The 18,878-nt window shown below is 41.2% G+C and overlaps 1 protein-coding gene across 1 annotated transcript in view; it reads right to left on the bottom strand.

Moving 5' to 3' along the window:
* CTNNA2 (catenin alpha 2) overlaps positions 1–17,352 on the bottom strand; it is a 441,905-nt gene extending 424,553 nt beyond the window's left edge. The window contains exon 1 of the mRNA XM_072334895.1: positions 17,152–17,352. The gene's annotated coding sequence lies outside the window, so the exon portion shown is untranslated. The remainder of the gene's footprint in view (positions 1–17,151) is intronic.
* Between the last annotated feature and the right edge of the window lie 1,526 nt (positions 17,353–18,878).

Raw genomic sequence — 18,878 nt, 5'->3', positions numbered from 1 at the left:
TTCATAAGACAAATTCCTTCTACTCATTCTTATTTCTTAAATGCAAGCCAGAAAAATACCTCAATTACTTTTTAACTCTCCATTCTGCACACAGCAGAAACTTCTGAATATCAAAATGAAACAAAGAGAAAGAAATAAAAACAGTTTTAAGAAACAAGACAGATTCTCACGTCAACAGAGATTTCTACTTATATTTTCCCTATTATGCTCAAAAGTCCTCAGACATAAAGACATATGAACGTACCTCTTCTGGAGCAGAGATAAAATCAACAATTTCCTTAAATTATGCAATAGGCTTCAGTCTTTATCAGCCATAAACATTCCTCAAATCAACATCCACAAGCCTTCTGTTAAAGGAGAAGGAAAAGTAGGAAGGCCATTTTTTCAAGCTGAAGTCATATTTAACCCTCACAGCAGGTGAAATAAAGAATTGACAATAAATTGGTAGTAAATGACTGTTTACAATGGTGAATAGTGCTAGTACAAGGAAGAATGGTTTTAAACTGAGACAGGGGAGGTTTAGGTTGGACATTAGGAGGACGTTTCTCACACAGAGGGTGGTGATGCACTGAAACAGGTTGCCCAAGGAGGCTGTGGATGCCCCATCCCTGCAGGCATTCAAGGCCAGGCTGGATGTGGCAAAGGACTGGTGGTTGGTGACCCTGCACATAGCAGGGTGTTGGAACCAGATGAGCATTGTGGCCCTTTTCAACTCAGGCCATTCTATGATTCTATGATAAATAAGGAACAATACACCTACACAGATCCTACCAACCTGTGCTAACTGATGCTACTCTGACTTCTCATGAATCTTCAGCCACCTGAAAATTCACTCCTGCTTTCACAACCTCCAGAGAAAGACTTTTTTACATCTTAAGTGGATCTGCTGCCACACAAAGCTGGGAAATAGAACTGATCAATGTAAGCATACATTATTATCTTTACCCTTGAAGCATTTTCAGTATGTGCACTTTGCTGTATTTTCTTGAAGGTTTCTTTTCTCTGAGACTATCATAGTCATAGAATCACAAGGTTGGAAAGGACCTACAAGATCATCTCTAGTCCAACCATCTTCCCGACTATAATGGAGGCAGATTTCAGCTTGCTCTTCCTTACCTCCTATTAAATGTGTTCATGATCATATCCCATTCCAACACCTTCAGTTCAAAATCTGACTTCTACAGCACCTGCACTTCTCCATTTTGTAGTAGTCTCAGCTAAGCAGAATAAGGTACGTCAGTAGCAAGATAGAGGACTTAGTATTTATGATCATTCAAACTTCTTATTACCTGAATCAATTACTTGCCTTCAGCCCCCAGGTTATGAGTCTTAAAATATGCCAACATTCAATAAACATTAATAATAATAATAATTAAAAAAACTGAAAATTGTATTCCTGTACTTCATGCCATACAGATGTTTGGCTAAAGGAAATAGATTGCTATTTTCAAATAACATTTGTGTTTAAATTGATCAAAAGAGCTTGTAACTGTCCAGGGAAATTACTCTTTTTTTCCCCTCTCCCCTCCTGCTCTATTTATCTCTGTATTACTGTAGAAAATAGTAGGTCTGCTCTTTCTGAAGGTGTCACTGCTTGACCTCTCCATGCAAATTACACAATGATGTTTAAGGTAGATGAAGCTCAAAATGATGGACATGCAAGCTGCAAGCTTTCAGGTAATAAAAACCATATCCAAAAGGGCTCCAGTTTGTTGGCCTCTGAATTCAGTCTTTGAGACAGATGCTGCACAAGACTAAATGAAGAAAGAGACTTGTGCTGTAAAAAAAAATTTTTTTCAAAAACAAGAAACAAGTTGATACCTTAATAAATAAATAAATGGAATTTCATTTTATTGTTCCTAGTCTGTCACCTCCTGGATTTAAGCGGAAGCAGAGATGTGGAAATGCAAGATCCTTCATCATTTCAGAATTTTTATGGAACTGCACTACGATAAATCAGTGCGCTGGGCTGCAACAGAAAAGCTGTTGTGAAGCCAGCATTAAAGTAAACAGTGATTTAATGTCAGCCCCACCTCACTGAGCCGTAGGTGGCTGCTACCAGAGAAAGGAGAGCCATCATCGCTGACAAAACTGCTTCAGCCTTCCTGCAATTGAAAGCACTGATTGGGGCAGAAGGGCTGTAAAATTTGGGAGTCAACAGAAGAAAACCTCAGCATGGGTAAAAAGTGACATTCTTTCTAGGGGACAGGCAGCTGTTGCTAAGAAACTGTTTACAGACAGACTCTCAGATCCTGCTGGTGTATCTATGAAAATTAGGTCACTCTTGGCTCTAGGTAGGAGTAATCTTTGTTGATATAAAATCCTCTGCATCTTTGCTTTATGATTACTGTCAGTAGTTAACGGTGCTCTAGGAAGGCTGTTTAGACCATCCTTCTAGCAACAAGCACACATTCCCCACCACAGAACTGTAGATTTAAATGACCTGAAGGGTCAGCATTGGATTCACATCCCCATGAACTTCAGGGTCAGAATGCTGGCTCAGAGCTCAAATGAAACTCATAGGAGGGGGCTGGCATCAAAAGTGCAACCCGAAAAGGGGGAAGAAGGTGCAGTTCATCTTTACACCTCTCTCTCTTAATTGCTGTCGGGGAAGAAAACATAGAAAGGAAGGAAAGAGGATGCCAATGACAGCAGACCAGGAACAATCACAGTGCTGCTTTTAATGAAGCCTGGTCTGCTAAAAATGAAAGGGGAAAGGCCACAATATTCTCTCTTGAAGCCACAAGGAACAAAGTTTGCCTTGAAGAAGAGAAGGCGAGTTCTGAATCTGATCACTTTACCCAGGGAAATGGCATAAGGAGCTCTTACCTATCTAAAACAAAGTAGAACTCACTGCACAGAGAAAACAAATTGGTTCAGAGAAGATGAGGAAGAAAAATTATATCAATCCAGAGCCAGTTGTTTTGGCTTCTTTTTTTTCCCTGCATAAATAATCCAAGCATGAGCAGTTTTTCTCATATAAATAACTGCATTTATAAGAAGCCTCGAGTAAGAAGGCTCTTATATCATTATTCACTTAAAAACCACTCCAAAAATTCAGACAAATCACTGCTTTCTAACTGAAAGAAAATAAAATGCACTGCTTGTGGTAATAAACAGCTCATTGTCATCATTCTGGATACAGTCATTTCTTCTCTTCACTTTAAAATAAATGCAGTGTGGACTTGTTTCCTTATATCAAGCAGAGCACGTGAAATGCAAACAAGGACAGTAAGCATCACTGCAGCAAACTAAAGGAAGGAAGGGTCCAGGTGTGTCAGCCATAATCCCTCAAAGCAAAGTGGTATTTTAGCACCAATGCTCATCTGCTTTAAACTTAGGGGCACATCTCGGGGGCATTAACAAAATGCACATTCTCAGCACCATCAATAAAAGGTCACTACACCATTAAGCGGGCAGAAAAAGTAAGGACTGTGAAGCACTTGTAATTCATTCCCCATTGCTCATTTCAAAGGACGAAGACCACTCTGAGTTCTGAGGAGCAGCAAGGATGTTCTCGAGACAACCTATGGGTACCAAAGGTGCAGTTAATATATAAGATGTGTGCTTTAGTTTCAAGGGTTATCACAAGTTCTGGCTCTTGGAATAAGCTCCCATTGTGCTGGAAAGATAGGCAAAAACAGCAAGAAAAATGCCACAAGCCTCTTAACAACTAACTGGACAACGACGGGAGGTAGCACAGCTTCAGTACATCAAGCTGGCTTTACTATCCACAAATGAATCTAGAAAGATACTTTCAATAAAAACATCCACACCAAGAATGCTAATTATTTACAAAATTGAAGCTAACATGGCCCATTTCCCAGTGGTTCATAAAGCTGTGGAGGAGAGTTGTGAAGCGTGGAGGAAAGGCCAACCTGATTTTTATTCACGTCCTTCCGTGCTTATCTACATGGAAAACAGAATTCTTTTTCCTTTTAGCCCTGTCAGGTTTTTCAGGTTTTAAAATAACTGCTAATGAAATCACAAGCCTTCACCATGAAAAATAGTTATAAAAATAGTAAAATGACAACAAACACTGCACTGGAGCAATACTGAGCCAATCTGTAGCAAAAAAAATACAAAGCATCTCCTTACATTCGGTTGTCTTGAAATAAAATGTAAGGAATAATAGATCACACTTTACTAAGGCCTCAATACGATGATAAGAATTTGTTAGCACAGCTCTTAAAGACCTATTTTTCCCCAGGCTTAAGAACATAATTTAGAATAAAATAGTTCAGCAATAGAACTGTTTAGCACTATAGCTGCTATTAAATCTGGAAATCACCTGAAGCATTCATAATTTATTATAATAAGCAATAAGGTTGTCTATTTTTCATCTTTCCATTGTATTCAGCAAAACTCAATTTAAACACATTCTGATGTTTTTAAACATTAAAAACCCCTGTTACTACCAACACATTTTTCACTAAATTATTTAGAATTATGTAGACATACAGTTTTGGAATGGAGTCTGGACTAAGGTTTAGCATCTATAGTTGAAAAACAAACAAACAAACTCTTCTTAACAGAAATAAAAGGTCTCCTTCCCAAATTTCAACACTTAGTGGTGATTAAACAGTGCTGGGACTGAATGTGGCAGTAGCACTATTGCAACACTATTAATTTCCATTATAAACCTTTACCAAATTCTTGTCATTCATTTACTGGAATCCAAAATTAAAAACCACAGTATTTGGTCATAAGACTTCAAAAGAACCCAGGACACACAAATAACAAATCACTTCCAACACAATAACAACAAACACCACTTTTGACCTAACTTACATTTCACCTTGGAATAGTTTCAGTAGTACTTGCTGCACTTAAGAGACATCTGCCCACAATGAATTTAGATTCTTCACATAGGAAATGTGTATATTAGATATGCGCATGTACAGTAAGCCTAATTTTAAAGACAACAGCACAAATTTCCCTTATTATCACCAAATCTCATTATTAACTGTTGAACATTGCCACCATAAGACTAACCAAGAATTTTGCTTCTTTCCATGGAAGGAACCACCACATCCAGTGCAATTGGAGAGAAATCTAATGAAACTCATCAAATAATTCCATGCTCCGATACCATGTTTCTCACCCTGAGATGTTGTACAAGACAGTCATGACAGATATAGATGAGGTCTTGCACAGCACCTAACAAGAGCAAGTAGAACAACACATCAACAGCAGGATGCTGCAAGTTCGTGTTAGTCAACCAAGTCCATCTGTAATGTTTTGCTCAGCTGGCCCAACATGACAGAACTGGTTTCTCACTTCATCAGAAAATCTATCTTTAGATCAAAACAGGAACACACATAAAATAGCTCATTAAGATGAACATTTGAGCAGAATGAACTATCTATATGGGACAAATGAGAAATGGATGCAAGAAGCTCTGATGTACTGGACACTGAGTATCCTTTTTTCTTATCCAAACGCTGAAATGATAAGAGTTCCCTCACTTAAAACAGTTACTAGAACACAGAAGGAATACACATCAATGCTCACAGCAGATCTGTGAGGTAACACAGGGAAGCCTTCTAATTTTCCAGAGCTTTAAGCAACTTACGTACAAGGGCTGCACCAAGAGTAATGCCTTTGTGTTGGTCTATGATATCAAAGGTGGATGCTGGTAGTATGGCAGTAGATCCTGAACATTCCCACCAGTATTCCATTACATTTTGTTGCCATGTGACAGATGGCAGCAAAGGGGCAGTCTGATAAAATGGCTTCTGGCATGGAAGTGCATCTGAAGTAAAGATGTGTCATTGAATTCCTCCATGCAGAAAAAAATGGCACCCGTTGATCTTGATCACCTTTTCCTGAATGTCGTATACAAACAGCGACAACACAGTGAGGTGGTGGGTGGTGCATTTCAGTAATGGTAACAGTGACATAAAATACAAACCACATTATGATGGTGATTATGTTAAAAAACAGAATCCTGTAGCTGAGAATTTACCAAATAGTGTTATTATACACTAGGGGTCTATTGCAGTTACTGTGAAAATAAATAAAAGGCATTACTTTTAGAACAACATACATATCATTGTAAAACCACGCAGGAATGGATTAGGTCACACCAAATGTAGAAAATATTGACACATTTCATGGCCAAAGGCAGAGACAGGACTAAGAGCGTCGAGTGAGATGTTTGCAACATTACTTTCCCAGGACTGAGGTTTTCATCTTGCATAAGCTGAATACTCTAATCTGTTTTTCAGCTAAGATGCACAGAAAGCTGCCTATAGTGCTGAAAGAAGCCCTCCATAATGTCAATGCAAAGTTCTTCCTCGGGTTTTTCACATTTTATCAAATTGCAGGAATATAATTCAGATTTGGAACTACAGTTTTGTATGGATGCACTTTGTTTTTAAATGAATAAAAGAAGTTCATCTTCTCAAGTCTGTTTTTCCTTTCTACTTGCATACACGCTCCTCATTTAAAGAAGCTCTAGGTACATGAAACTGTTGAAAGCCTTCTTGCAACACACCTTTCCTACTGCAGTCATGCTTTGTCTGCATTTCCTATACCCTAGCTTTACTGGCCAAGAGGTAACTTCACATCTAAGCACCTTCTGGTCCTTCCTATACAAACACTGGTGCAAATTAATAAGAGCCGTTTGGATGTGGTGCTCAGGGATATGATTTAGCAGAGGGTTGTTAGGTTATACTATGGTTAGGCTGAGGTAGAACTTGATGATCTTCAAGGTCTTTTCCAACCTGGGTAATTCTATGATTCTATGAAATTATTAAAATTATGTTTTATCAAGAGTGATTTCAAAATTATTTCTGCACTTGACTGATCAGTTTCATCCCATTTTCAATGAAGAACTGAAATAAAAGAGAAAAATCCAAACAGTATCTTCAAGAACTGATTAAGTATCGCCAAAAAATCTTGGACACCCAGGTTCACATTGCCCAGTTCAGATCACAGAATTCAAGCATACCTGAAGAAATCTTTAAGCTACCAATGGATTATTTCTTTGCATAGCACAGCCTTTGATCCTTCCCTAGAGACTGTTCCTTATATGAACTGAATACAGTGACTCCCCTGCCTCCTAAATGATCTTTTTATGGAAAAAAAAAAATATATATATATATATATATATATACATATATATATGTAATCAGTGAAGATGCTGTTCCTGGGCTATGTCATTCTGTTTGTTTGTTTCTTTTGGCTGCTTGTCAACCACTCCACAAAAATAAACTCATTAAGCCAACAGGAGACCTGAACGCACTCGTGTTGTCAGTTCATCTCTGCATCATTTTCACGAGCACAAAAGCTCTTAAACAACTCACATTAAGCTGACTCTACCCTTAAGATGCAACCAACTTAAGAAGGGTTTGTCAACTAAGTCAATCACTCACAGAATCTGAAATTAAAGGAAAATTCTTGGCATCTGACAAGCCAGAACAGCCCTGAAACTAGCAGGATGGAGAACACAGAGTGCAGAGCCTCAAAAAAGCAACTGCACTTGTGCCGCCACTACAGCTCCTAACCTCATTCTGCTTGCAAGCCTTCTATTTTTGAATCCAAACCACAACAGTTTTTGTGTGTTAAATCTGTCCACACATCAATGATTTTCTTTTGCTGCCACCAAATCTGTAGCCTGCTGAACTTGTACCCAGCTTAAGGCTCACATGAAGGTGAGTACTCAGTGATGTTTCTACTTTAAAGCAAAAGAAGAAGTCTACTTAGCTCCCACAATTGCTCAGCTTTCTCAACTACTTCAAGGCATTAATTCTGAAAACTTCTTGGCTACGTCTGCATAAAATGTAATTTTACTCCTCCATTTTACTCTGCCATTGTTCATTAGACTACAGCACAGCATTTGAGATCACTGAGGAACATACATTACCTCCAGCTGGTGCTCCAAAAAGACCCTGTGAGAAGTAAGCCAATTGTTTCTCTGGTCACGATGAGTAAATTTACATATTATAATAAAAACAAATTAAAAAATACTATTTCTTACCCTTCTCACTGAAGGTGAATATTGAACATAGATACTCCTTATATTTTCCAGTTCTTAGCTGTAGAAAATTGTTTCATAGGATCATAGAATGGCTTGGATTGGAAGGGACCTCAAGGATCATGAAGCTCCAAACCCCGCACCACAGGCAAGACCACCTGTCTCCACATTTAATATCAGACCAGGCTGCCCAGGGTCCCACCCAACCTGGCCTTGAACACCTCCAGAGGTGAATAGGGCATCCGCAGCCTCTCTGGGCAGCTGCTCCAGCACCTCATAGTAAAGAACATAGTAAAGAGATGCATTTTAGAAGGTGGGGAAAGCAGGCAGGGGATGTTAGTGCTTATATACACTTTGGTTCTGTTTTCACATGAACAGAGACATGCAGAAGACGTTCCCACTCAAGGCTTGTGTCCTTACTGCTCTAACACCAAGGAAGCATCCTGGTGCCTACACATGTACTGGCCTAGGATTCCCAGCACACAGGCCTGAATGCATGGGCTAGAATTTGTGTATAAAAGAAACTTTTTGTTCAAGGGTACAAGTCACCAAGAAACTTTTTAGAGTGCAAGAACAGATTAAAATATCTTTGCCTTTGCCTGCAAGCACCAGCAGCCCACCTGAGCACAAATGACAACTCTGCATAGTACTCTCTGGAGCAAAGTGCTCCTGGAGAACATTTGTTTGAACCTATTTACTCCCACTCAACTCCTGCACATCCTCATCCTCTTTCATTCATGGACTTCCCAGCATCCAAGCCCTGCAAATGTAGATAACAGAGATAATGGACACATTTAAAATTAGACTAAGTAGCTATAATTCCCTATTTGCATTTCTGACTTGATTATAGTAAGCACTAAAGACTATTTGTATGCGAACCTGAAAAGAGTTTGTATGTTGTAATGAAAATACATCAATCCCTCCAAAGTTGACCCTAAAACGTGGGGAAAAGGTGTCACTTGTTTCTTTCTAACCAGTAATCTGGTAATGAATTGCACTTGTTTCCTTTGCAACTTCACTAAAAGGAAAATAATAATAATAATAATAACAATAATAGCAATAATAATAATAATAAAGAACCTGTAGATTTTAGTTGTAAGATTAAACTTCATTGGTTTTCTTGCATTTTTCAAATAGCAAAACGGCTTTAGTACTTCCAGATTAAATCTGTTAGTTATGTCAAACAAGAAATCTAATGCTGATGAGTGACAGTGTAAACTTATTCTAAACGGGGAAGATAAAATGCATTTTAGAAGCCAATTTTGGCTACATTCAATCTTGGCCCTCTATGATGGAGATATTTTTTGATCTTATCTGTACACAAACAGAAGAGAGAGGCTTAAAATACACAACCTTCCTTCTCTTGCTGTTTCTCACTGGAAATTCCAGTTGTTAGCCTTAATATACTTTTCCTTGGGAGTCTTAACAATCCTTTGTCATCTAACAGTCAACTTTTATAACCATGAGATAAACATTTACAAACAGTTTTGATAACTTCTTGATCGAAAAATAAAAATAAAAATCAAGCATAAGTGACGATTTCTTTTACTTCAGTGTTTTAAAACAGTGAAGGGTGGGGGGAGAACTTTATTAATCAGCCCTCTTATATTTTGGTAACAATAAAAATGGTAGCATATGTTGTTAAATCAACAGCTTCCTGGACTTCAAGCACGAGGTTTAGTCCTCTCAATAGGAAATATCTACTACAATTCTGATTATTTTGTTAGATGAAACAAAAGATACTCTATTATACAACAGAGGCCTCAAAGGTTTCCTATGTATATCATCCCCATCTTGCCTAGAGATGCAATTCTGCATCCATTGGGGAATATATAACTGCACAGATATGAACTCACATCAAGAATTAACCACCATCACAGCTGATCATGTTTTATAGCAGAAAGAGAGACCATTCATCCCATTAACTCTGAAGGAAAGCAATACCTAATGACAGAGAACATCAAATCTACTCTGTTTCTTAAACACATGAATACAAACACTGTTATTCACAACAACTTTTAAATTGACTCAAAATTCAGAAAGACAAAAAAAAAATAAAACTTTAGCAGATAACTATGCCTGCCCCCAGATTATCCAAGAAGGTTAAAACAGCAAAGAGTCTCTTTCCAAGAGATTTTGTTCACGTTTGTTACTATAGATCCTTTGGAACAAGTACAGCTATTGCCATATTACAATAATAGTACAAGAGAAAGAAAAAGCAGCACCTACTAAAATTTCAGAATGCAATCAATAGCATTTCTATTCCATAACCTAAACAGAAACTTAAATCCTTGGGAAGAGATTTTGGAGCTTCTTTTCATAGAATCATACCATAAAGTGGCCTGGGTTGCAAGGGACCCCAGGGATCATGAAGCTCCAACCCCTCTCTCACCCCCCACCACAGACAGGGTCACCAGCCTCCCCATTTAATACCAGACCAGGCTCCCAAGACCCCAACCTTCCTGGTCTTGAACACCTCCAGGGATGGATGGGGCACCCACAGCCTCTCCAGGCTCACCGCTCTCATAGTAAACAACTTTCCCCTGACATCCAACCTAAATCTTCCCTCCTTCAACTTAAAACCATTTCCCCTTGTCCTGCTATTATCTACCCTTTCAAAGAGATGGCTTCCCTCCCTCATTTGATGCTTGAAAATATTTAAAGAACTGATTAAAGCAGTTTCATCAGCTTTGGAGAGAAAGGATGCAGTTTTTCCATTTAGAGTATAAGGAATAAAGTTTTTCCCATTGACCAATTTCTTGTAAGTAAAATTTAGCAAACTGAGAGACTCAACCACCCCTGTGAGGCTACGAAGGGTTTAACAGAAATACTTTACATAGTTCCTTAAACACTAATATAGCAGAGAGGCTTTTGTTATTAAATAAAAGGGTATTAAAAACAAAAGTTAATTAGTTCTTAAAAAGGACCAACTGATTAATCCATTTACAAGAAGCCTTAAGTAACTTAAAAGCTTAAGTCTCATTTTCAGAAGTCACCTGGGCAACTGGGAGCCGGGCCTGACCCAGACAACTTGGACTTTGTTCACAAAAGCGTGCACAGGATTTAAGCTCAGATTGTCTTACTTTCTAATATTCGTGTCTCCTTTAGGCATTATGTAACACATACTTGTTTTTAAAATGCACAGCTTCAAAGAGAAGGGCGATGACACAGGCGAGAGAAATGGCAAGTAATAATTATTACACCAGTGATAAGCGCAGATTGGACAATAGCATTAAAACACACTGAATACAGTGATTCTTTTGTGTAATTGAAAACATACACACACATATATATATAATTATTATTTTTCACCTCTCAAATGAAATCTCTGCAAGATGCTCTTACTGTGTTTCAGGATTCAGCTTCACTTATCCAAATAATTCTCATTATTTAAGAAGCTGGAAAACTTGGGCAGTGTCTGCAGCAGTGGCGAAAACAGTTCTCTACTGTTCTCAGTACTGGAATACTAATGCAGGGGGTGATGCAACTGAGAAGTACAGCTGGCCAAAAAACATTCCAAAGGGAAAGAAAACAGTTGCTGCCAGAAAATGCTGATTCAGCAATTACAGTACTTCAAAGAAAGGTGGGATTTCTCCTCGTTTGGGTGAAAAGAAAATATTTTGTTGGAAATATTAAACTTCACTTTCTTGTCAACCCAAAGCAAAACATTACTCCAAAACATTATTGTTTTCCGACATAAGAATTCTTACACTCAAGCAACTGTACTGGTAAGTGATGGTCACAAAAATCTTACTTCACACAGCAGAAAATGTGTTATTTAAATAAGAATGCAGGCTATTTTACAATACAAAAGCTTTCATGAATGCCTGCTGGTATCCAAACATTGTCTGGAACAAGGTATGTCAGAGTGGTGACCACTGGAACAGGTTGCCCAAGGAGGCCGTGGATGTCCCAGCCCTGGAGACATTCAAGGCCAGGCTGGATGTGGCTCAGGGCTGCCTGGTCTGGTGGCTGGAGATCCTGAACATAGCAGTGGGGTTGAAACCAGATGACATATTGGTCCTTTTCAACTCAAGCCATTCTATGATTCTCTAACTCTTAGTGGCATGATATTGAGGAAACCACTTAGAAAGCTGAGATGTATCACTTTTATCCTGGAAGTGAAGTATGGATTGCTGAACCTGATTCAATTCAACACAACAGTGTTACAGCGTTATCGCTCTGAGATGTGTTTAGAAAGTGCTCAATGGATAAGCTTTCCAGTAACACCAATCAATACGGATCGGTAAAGTACACCCACGTAATAACACAAAAAGGAATCCAACTTCGTTGCTCCCAACTCCAGAATATCAAAAACAGTCACAACCAACTGGAAATACTCAGGATAATTCTGAAAATAGGGAATTATGAATTTCCATAAGATGATAATACGCCAGAGTACAAGAATAACTTCTTTATTAGACACTTATTCTAATATGCCCAAATGTGCTTCCTGTTCTTTGTTGCACCTTCAGCTCACTTCTGGCTGCAGCTTAATCCCTTTTGTCTTTTACATTAAAATGTATCAATACAACTATTTTCCAACAATGCTGAAGGCCTGCAAGATAGGGCAGCAGTTTGATCACACTCGTGCTCTTGGTGTTGTTGATACAGCTGACAGATCCTCCCCATCAGTAATGGAGTCCCACTGAAGAATGGGAGTCCCGACCTCTTCTGCTTACTGCAGAAGCCTGATGTGTTGGAAGCTCTGAGCTGGGAAAGTGCTTGCTGGCCAAGTGGTAAACAACATAATGTATCTAATTCCCCAAGAAAGCTTATCTTAACTAATGTGTGGATACAAAAATACACAAACAAGTTTTATTTTAATCATGAAGCAGCTCTTAGCCTCTAAAATATACCATTCTTCTTGTAACTTTCATTATCCTCCCTAATCCCGTTCTTGTTTTTATCCCTTTCTAGTGTCTTCCCTCAAATTAGCTCAGGGGGACAATTTCTATGGACCTGACCCCCAAAAACTCCAACAGGTTTATAGCCTAACTATGCTACTATGGTTACTATCAGATTCATGCTATCATTCTCTATTCCTCTATACCTCCCCCTCCCATTTCCAAATACGTGTTGCATTTTGCTATATCTGAAACCGATGTCCTATCCTTTGTACTGGCTATGAAAAAAAGTAGGGAGGTAATAAACAAATAGTTCAGCTTCTTTTCTCTAAGCCTTGAAACATGTTGTATTAAAACTAAATGCCTACTTTGCCCCACAATACAATGGACTGCATGCTTGTTGTGTCATTATACATAAGAAAAAAGAATCCCCGTCATGTTCAAGCAGCACATAATACCAAGAAGCTTTTGTCATAACTACTGTAATTTGGCCACAGATTTCAATCAATGCTGCTGTTAGGAATAAGAAGCCACACAAAACAAAAAGAAAAGTTTTAAGAGAACATATTCAATATTTCTTGTATCAGTAAGTGTAAAAATTGATGGTTGAAGCTGGAAACACTTCTTGGCAGAAGGGGAAAACAGAAGGGGGGACTTTGTAAGAACAAAAGACATCTTCGCCCTCACAAAGGTGTGCTACTGAACAGGGAATCTAATCACACTAATAGCGCAGAAGGGGCTGATGCATTCAGGAAGCAATTCTGCATTTGGAATGAAATGAGATGACTTTCTTGTGTCTCATGAGAATGATGAATTACCTCTTCAGCCTGTGACACGAGCAATGTTAAAGCAACGTTACTCTGCAATGCTTTTTGTTCAGTAGGACTGAAAAAGGTCACAACAAAGAAGGGGTCTCACGGAAATATCCAAGATGGTTAATCCACCAACATGAATTTTTAATCATTCTGAAAACTGCAGGGAAATTCCAGAATGCTAACATTACTACCATGCTCTAAAAAGCGAGTGAGATTGCGTTTATAGCTGTAGGTTATGGCACAATGCAAATTCTGAGCAAAATAGTAAAAAAATAATGTGTCAGTATGCATGCTTAAACTTTTAAGGCACTTGGTGTAGTATTCTGTGATGGTCTGATTACAAACCAGCAGCAATTAAATAGGTTAAGAATTGGTTAAGGGACACCTCAGGACAAACTAATCAGCCTTCAAGAAGAACACATCAATACATAACTCAGATTTATGAGGAACTGAAGCCTTCAAGTACCTAAAGGGAGCCTATAAACAGGAGGGGAGTCAACTCTTTGAAAGGGTAGATAACAGCAGGACAAGGGGAAATGGTTTTAAGTTAAAGGAGGGAAGATTTAGGTTTAATATCAGGGGGAAGTTCTTTACTATGAGAGTGGTGAGGTGCTGGGACAACAGCCCAAAGAGGCTGTTGATGCCCTGTCGCTGGAGGTGTTCAAGGTCAGGTTGGATGGGAACTGGGCAGCCTGGGCTAGAATTAGATATGGAGGTTCACAGCCTGAGGCAGGGGGGCTTGGAGCTTCATGATTCTTGAGGTCCCTTCCAATCCAAACTATTCTATGATTACATGAAATCCCCACAGTTTAAGCCACTCCCAAGAAACAATTTTTCAGTTCCTTTTAAGTAGACATGAACAATCATGGCAAAGTTTGCACAAGTTACAGACTGACAGAATGCTGCATAACTGGGGTGAACCAGTTGGGACTGCTTGATATACTCAAATACATGTTAGAAAAATAAAAGAAAATAACTTCTTAAATAAAGCCACATATAAAGTTGTAGAGCCACAATCAGGAAACACACTCCAGTCCACAAAACTATGAAGTCTACTTGAAAGAAAAAGTCCTGCCAAGGTTTTGATAGGGCAAACATTACCTGTGAAAATGAGATTAAAATACAGTGCTGCAGCCAATGGGGTTAAAATGTAAACGTGATATATCAACAGAAGAGTAATGCTAAAGAGATAATACTTAAACTCACACAACACTCCTGAGATAGGCATTGGTGCTCTGCACCCAGCTCACACCGACACACAAAAAACATTGAAAAAGCAGATTTGGAGAAGAAAAAATTAAAAAGAAAGAAGGCCACAGAAACTGAGTAGTAAGGAAAACGTATTCAGTGACAATTTAAAGTAATTCTAGACCATTTGTTTTTTTTTCCCCAAACAGAAAAGAGAGGGATTTAGTGGGTTCCAACAGATAGGTGCCTCCCTCCGTGGTAAGAAAATACTTCTAGTTCTTTTAGCATGCTGGAGAAAGGCACGGCAGTAACCAGTGACTGCGAGCTGGAGCCAAATAGCTTAATAAGCAGTGGATTCTCCACCTCTTACAGTCTTCCGATCAAAATTCCTTTTTTTCTGGGAAATGTGCTTCAGCCAAATACAAGTTATTGCACTCAAAAAGTAACTGGATAGAATCCAACTGACTAAAACAGTCAAGAGGTCAGAGTGGAAGATCTAATTGCTTCCTTTGGCTTTAAAGTCTCAGTCTATGAATACTCTCGGTTTTCAGTTGTTCAGAGGCACGTCAGCAGTACCATGCGTGTTCATCATTAATATTAAGAGAGAGCTTTCAAAAAATCTGCATAAATTAGGGCTGCACTTTCATGCAGGTTTCCAATGATGATGGAGCTTTCCTATGGAGGCTTTTGTCACCAGCAGCGCCCACTGATGACATTACAGCTACCTTACCCACAGCTGAGAGTGTTTCTGCAGCAGCCTATAAACAATGACTTACACAACTGGGTGTGAAAGTTCACCCTTCAGGTCAGTACTTTTTCTCTTCTAGAAGGAAGTGTTCGAATGCAATGCCAAAAGCCCGATAACAATACATGATATTAATCACAGAAGCAATAGGTTAAAAGGAAAAGCAGACGCACTTCGATAGCCACAAAGCCAACCAGATCTGTTGCGCGCCTCAGCATCATCTGAGAGTTCTCCTATTCAAGCTACTTATCTCATACTCCAAAACACACTGCTGCAATCTTGACAAGAAATGTTCATTAAGTGAACTTAGGTAGAGCAGAAGATGCAGAGTTTTACATGTTAGGGCTGAGAGTTTTGCTATTGTGTGTGCTTCCCTCGGGGGTACAGTAGATAGTTACAGTAAAGGGCTTTGAATGGTTATATAAAAAGTATAAACAAAACTTAGGCTCAGGCTGGACAAACAGAAGCTTCCAAGGGCTGAAATGGTTGCATGCACGTTAACAACTAAACACACTGATAACTAAAGGTCGGGCCATCACACAGCTGAGCAGCAAAACCAGGGAGGGAACAGCACCTTCCCAAGCCATCAGGCACCACATCCCCATTGCTCCAGGGAGAAGCAGGTGCCATAAACATGTCAAAGTTACTTTCCTGGCCACCCTGTTTGGGAGTTGGGGTGACGGGAGCAGAAGGACAGTGTCACACTGCTTCTCTTTGTCACCCAAAAGCCAAACTTCTTCCACTCCAGACACCTCACAGCCCAATTCCACACTGCTTTCCCTCAGCTCCACGCACGGATCAAACCACGTTCAACGCTCTGCAAACTTCTGACAGCAGCCGGGAGCGCTGGGGATGGGTTTTGGGGGTCACCGCAAAGCGGGGCTGGAAGAGGCCTAAAGCAAAGGGATGGTGGACTGCAGCCCCCTGCCCACCCCACGGCCCCGCAGTGCGCGACAGGGAGGGGGGTGGGCAAAGGCATGGAGAGATCTCCGTGCTGCCTGAAGAAAGGAGAATAACGAGAACACAAAAGGAGCGTTCGCACGGGGCTGTGTTTCCCTTCGAAGAGACGCTAGGTAAATAGACGGATAAGCGAAACAACACACCTCTGACCTTTCTCTTTCTTCCCTAAATATAATCCCCCTCTCCCCACAATACACGCGCCACCCAATGACCATTAATTCAAATCCGTTCTTTAAAGACAGCGGATTATCTCCGTCTGTGACCGGCTCTCTCTCAGCCTCTTCTCTTTCACCGGGTGAGCAATAAAAAATAAAATAAACTAAAATAAAATAAAACGCGTTTTGAAATAAAAAAAGGGGGAAAGGAAGGAGAGACGGTGATTTGTGGTGGGTGTGAAACGTGGGGAGAAGAAGCCTGGGGGATGGGGAGGAGTGGAGAAAGGTGGCGAGGAGAGAAGAAAGGAAAGGAGGACCGGGAAGCGCTGGGAAGGATGAGATGAGAGGAAGGAAGATGAGGAGAGAGGGACGAAAGGAAGGAGCTCGAGGAGGGTGGGGGAAGGATGAAAGGGAGGAAGGGATGAGGGAAAGAAAGGAGGATGCTTTGCCCTGGCCTCACCTCAGCTCGGTGGGTGGGGGTGGGAGAACCTCTCGCCGCCGCCGCCGCCTCCTTCTCCTCCTCCTCCCCAGCAGCGGCGGTTACTGACGGGCTGGGTGTGCAGCACGACTCCCTCCTCACACAGCGCCCGGCGCCCGCCTCCCACCCTCCTCCTCCTTCTTCTCCTCCCGCTACCGGCCCGAGCCGCGCTCGCTCGGCTCTGGGGGGACCCGCGAGCGGCCGCCGGCCTCCCCGCGGCAGCCACTAGGGGAAGAGGCAGCGCGCCTGCGCCGCCGCCGCCGATCCGGCCGCTGTTACCGCCGCGCTCGGGGGTGGTGAGGCGGAGGAGGGGAGGCCTTGTGCCGGGGAGGGCTGAGCGAGGGCTCGTAGGGCCGGCAGCGGGTTGCCGGCCGTCCCTCAGTGCGCAGATGCTGTGAGTACGGAGACAGCGTTACCAAGCGGGGAGAGAGGGAGGGGGCTGGGGCTGTGAGGGGAGGGAGGCGCCGAAGGGTGGAGGCTGCGGGGCGGCAGGTGGGCGGTGAGGGCTGCCCGGGCTCTGGGGGTGGTTCGTCCTCAGAGTGCCGTGGGGCGGCCGCGTCTATCCAGTGAACGGAAGGCCTGTCGAGATGCCGAAGGATGGGATGTGGAGGTGTGAGGGGAGATCCGCCTGACAGAGGGCTGGGAGCGAAGCAAGAGTTGGATTTACCAGCGTGACACTTCCAAAGGGCAGAGGGAATGAATCGTTTTATTATGTGTGTTATTGTTGGACAACTAGGACTGGCCGCCAGAACATCAGCTCTCTTACACTGTAAAAAGCTTGTCTTACAGCTTTCTTGCTGCTTACAGTCCTAAATTATCTGCACCAAAGATCAGCTCTTGTCTTTCTGCGTGTTTTAATTTTTTCCTTCTTCAGTACTACTGCTAAGCTTCCCAAGGTTAAGGTAGTTTTGCTACCTTAACCTTTGCTACCTTTGCAGCACATTCTTTCTTCTTTGGGCAATGGAGCTGTGAAGGATCTGGAGCACAAGTCTTATAGGGAGCAGCTCAGGAACTGGGGTGGTTCAGTGTTGGAAGAGGCTCTGGAGAGACCTCACTACTCTACAGATCCCTGAAAGGATGCTGGAGTGAGGGGTTGGCCTCTGCTCCCTGTTAACAGCTGTAGGATGGAAAGCGATGGCCTCAGGTTGCACCAGGGGAGAGACAGGTTGGATATTATGAAATATTCCTTCTCTGAGAGAGCGATAATGCGTTGAAACAGGCTGCCGAAGGAGATGGTTGAGTCACTGTCCCTGGAGGCTTTCAAGAAAAGAGTGGTTGTGGTACTGAGGGACATGGTTTAGTGGGCATGGTGAAGGTGGGTTGACAGCTGGACTTAATAATATTGATCTTTTCCAACCTTAATGATTGTATGATTCTGCTCTGGAATCGCTGAGCCTGACATCCTGCAAGACCCAGTGCCAGGGATCTCCGTGGTGTAAGTTGTGTCGTTGAGGTACTTTGCCATTTCAAGGCAATGCAAATCCCACTGATAATTTCTCAGTCTATAAGGGATTCTGTAGAGGTGTCTGTCTGCCCTCAAGTAGAATCTCCCCAGTCTGAGAAAGGTCTTATCAAGATCTACATTCATTTTTCTAATAAATGAGGAAGAGAGCTGGACTGGAGCCTTGTTTCCCATTACCAAGTAACAATAGAATCCATGGGAGAGTCTGCAGCAGGGAAAACAATTTATTAGCAAAAACTCATTGAAA

Source organism: Excalfactoria chinensis, chromosome 4 (genome assembly GCF_039878825.1).
Source record: "Excalfactoria chinensis isolate bCotChi1 chromosome 4, bCotChi1.hap2, whole genome shotgun sequence".
Classification (NCBI taxonomy): Eukaryota; Metazoa; Chordata; class Aves; order Galliformes; family Phasianidae; genus Excalfactoria; species Excalfactoria chinensis.
This window is presented reverse-complemented; position numbering and strand designations above follow the sequence as displayed.